The 3388-nt window shown below is 49.9% G+C and overlaps 1 long non-coding RNA gene across 1 annotated transcript in view; it reads right to left on the bottom strand.

Annotated features, from left to right (window-relative positions):
* Positions 1-726: 726 nt before the first annotated feature.
* The window catches only part of LOC135528966 (uncharacterized), a 12148-nt gene continuing 9486 nt past the window's right edge, over positions 727-3388 (bottom strand). The window contains exon 3 of the long non-coding RNA XR_010453626.1: positions 727-798. This is a non-coding gene — a long non-coding RNA (uncharacterized LOC135528966). The remainder of the gene's footprint in view (positions 799-3388) is intronic.

The following is a 3388-nucleotide window of genomic DNA, read 5'->3' as shown; positions in this document are numbered from 1 at the left end:
GGGATGGATGGGGTAGGGAGGAGGGGAGGGAGAGAGTGGGTGGGAGGGGGAGGGATTGATGGGGGAGGGAGAGATGGGGGGTGGATGGGGGAGAGAGGGAGGGTGGATGGGGGAGGGATGGATGATGGAGGGAGGGAGGGAGGGGATGAGAGAAAGAGAGGGGGAGTGAGGGATGGGGGAGTGAGAGAGAGAGAAATCAAGAAGGAGAGAGGAGGAGAGAGGAGGAGAGAGGAGGAGAGAGGAGGAGAGAGGAGGAGATATCCTAGTGGTATGAAAGACTGGAATGTACCCCAGCAAACCTTCTAAATTCCTAATTTAAAAACCTTCAAACCGTAACAAGCTTTTAATAAGATCTGTCTTTGACTTTACAACAGTGATGATAAACGGTTGATCGTATTCCAACCCTCATCTATATCATATTACGTTCCATATTGATGTCAACTCCACACCAGCTCTCAGTGGACTTACAGGATCAATCATCCGTTCATAATTCAACCGTCCCGGACTCTCAGGTCGGTTCATTCACAACAGGCTGAGAGAGACCCATTTGATGGAATCATGCTTCATCTGGCCTCAGCTCATATCTGACTGGGTCTGCATCCCAAACGACTCCCTCATCCCTATGGGTCCTGGTCAAATGGCTCCCTCATCCCCTATGGGTCTTGGTCATAAGTAGTGCACAGGGTATAATTTGGGACGCAGATGGGATATTGATTTGGTCGTTACCTTGTCCACGTAATTGGCGATCTCAGCCAGCCTCTGTTTGACCTTCTCCACATCCTTCCCTTGTTTCTGGAACTGAGGAGGAGGGAGGAGGTGAGGGGCAGGAGGAGATGAGGGAGGAGGGGCAGAAGGAGAGGGAGGAGGAAGTAGGAGGAGGAGGTGGAGGGAGGAGGAGGAGGTGAGGGGCAGGAGGAGATGAGGGAGGAGGGGCAGAAGGAGAGGGAGGAGGAAGTAGGAGGAGGAGGAGGTGGAGGGAGGAGGAGGAGGTGAGGGGCAGGAGGAGATGAGGGAGGAGGGGCAGAAGGAGAGGGAGGAGGAAGTAGGAGGAGGAGGAGGTGGAGGGAGGAGGAGGAGCAGGAGGTGGAGGTGAGGGGCAGGAGGAGATGAGGGAGGAGGGGCAGAAGGAGAGGGAGGAGGAAGTAGGAGGAGGAGGTGCAGGGAGGAGGAGGAGGTGAGGGGCAGTAGGAGATGATGGAGGGGGGGCAGAAGGAGAGGGGAGGAGGAAGTAGGAGAAGGAGGAAGTAGGAGAAGGAGGAGGTGGAGGGAGGAGGAGGAGGAGATGAGGGAGGAGGGGGCAGAAGGAGGGGGAGGAGGAAGTAGGAGGAGGAGGAGGTGGAGGGAGGAGGAGGAGGTGAGGGGCAGGAGGAGATGAGGGATGAGGGAGGAGGGGCAGAAGGAGGGGGGGAGTAGGAGGAGGAGGTGGAGGGAGGAGGAGGAGGAGGAGGAGGAGAAACAAATATTTAAAAAAGGAAAAGAATAAGAGGTAAGAGGAAGTTGTCATAGGAGGTGAGTATACTGGGCTGCATTACATCAAACCTGATCACTGATAAACCTGCCGAAGGCAGCATGATACTGTGACAGCCAGTCCCCACTCTCTCAGTCTGTCCTCAATAACTTCCACTCATCACAGTCCAACACATCAACTAAAAGGGGTTAACTGGACAACTACTGGGGCTCTGTCACACTGACCTTCATTAACTGTCAGAGACAAGAGAAGAAGAGAGAAGACAGGCTCTGTCACACTGACCTTCATTAACTGTCAGAGACAAGAGAAGAAGAGAGAAGACAGGCTCTGTCACACTGACCTTCATTTACTGTCAGAGACAAGAGAAGAAGAGAGAAGACAGGCTCTGTCACACTGGCCTTCATTTACTGTCAGAGACAAGAGAAGACAAGAGAAGACAGGCTCTGTCACATTGACCTTCATTAACTGCCAGAGACAAGAGAAGACAAGAGAAGACAGGCTCTGTCACACTGACCTTCATTAACTGTCAGAGACAAGAGAAGACAGGCTCTGTCACACTGACATTCATTAATTGTCAGAGACAAGAGAAGACAAGAGAAGCCAAGAGAAGACAAGAGAAGACAGGCTCTTTCATACTGACCTTCATTTACTGTCAGAGACAAGAGAAGACAGGCTCTGTCACACTGACCTTCATTTACTGTCAGAGACAAGAGAAGACAAGAGAAGCCAAGAGAAGACAGGCTCTGTCACACTGACCTTCATTTACTGTCAGAGACTAGAGAAGACAAGAGAAGCCAAGAGAAGACAGGCTCTGTCACACTGACCTTCATTTACTGTCAGAGACAAGAGAAGACAAGAGAAGACAGGCTCTGTCACACTGACCTTCATTAACTGTCAGAGACTAGAGAAGACAAGAGAAGACAGGCTCTGTCACACTGACCTTCATTTACTGTCAGAGACTAGAGAAGACAAGAGAAGACAGGCTCTGTCACACTGACCTTCATTTACTGTCAGAGACTAGAGTAGACAAGAGACGACAAGAGAAGCCAAGAGAAGACAGGCTCTGTCACACTGACCTTCATTAACTGTCCGAGACAAGAGAAGACAAGAGAAGCCAAGAGAAGACAGGCTCTGTCACACTGACCTTCATTAACTGTCAGAGACAAGAGAAGACAAGAGAAGCCAAGAGAAGACAGGCTCTGTCACACTGACCTTCATTAACTGTCAGAGACAAGAGAAGACAGGCTCTGTCACACTGGCCTTCATTAACTGTCAGAGACAAGAGAAGACAAGAGAAGACAAGAGAAGACAGACTCTGTCACACTGACCTTCATTTACTGTCAGAGACCAGAGTAGACAAGAGAAGATAAGAGAAGACAGGCTCTGTCACACTGACCTTCATTAACTGTCAGAGACAAGAGAAGACAGGCTCTGTCACACTGATCTTCATTAACTGTCAGAGACTAGAGTAGACAAGAGAAGACAGGCTCTGTCACACTGACCTTCATTAACTGTCAGAGACTAGAGAAGACAAGAGAAGACAAGAGCAGACAGGCTCTGTCACACTGACCTTCATTTACTGTCAGAGACTAGAGAAGACAAGAGAAGACAGGCTCTGTCACACTGACCTTCATTAACTGTCAGAGACAAGAGAAGACAAGAGAAGCCAAGAGAAGACAGGCTCTGTCACACTGACCTTCATTAACTGTCAGAGACAAGAGAAGACAAGAGAAGACAGGCTCTGTCACACTGACCTTCATTAACTGTCAGAGACAAGAGAAGACAAGAGAAGCCAAGAGAAGACAGGCTCTGTCACACTGACCTTCATTAACTGTCAGAGACAAGAGAAGACAAGAGAAGCCAAGAGAAAACAGGCTCTGTCACACTGACCTTGAGCTGGAAAATGAGCTGAATTTCCTA

The sequence above is a fragment of the Oncorhynchus masou genome, unplaced genomic scaffold (genome assembly GCF_036934945.1).
Source record: "Oncorhynchus masou masou isolate Uvic2021 unplaced genomic scaffold, UVic_Omas_1.1 unplaced_scaffold_1065, whole genome shotgun sequence".
NCBI classification, from domain to species: domain Eukaryota; kingdom Metazoa; phylum Chordata; class Actinopteri; order Salmoniformes; family Salmonidae; genus Oncorhynchus; species Oncorhynchus masou.
Note: the sequence above shows the minus strand (reverse complement) of the source record. Positions and strands in the feature narration are given on the sequence as shown.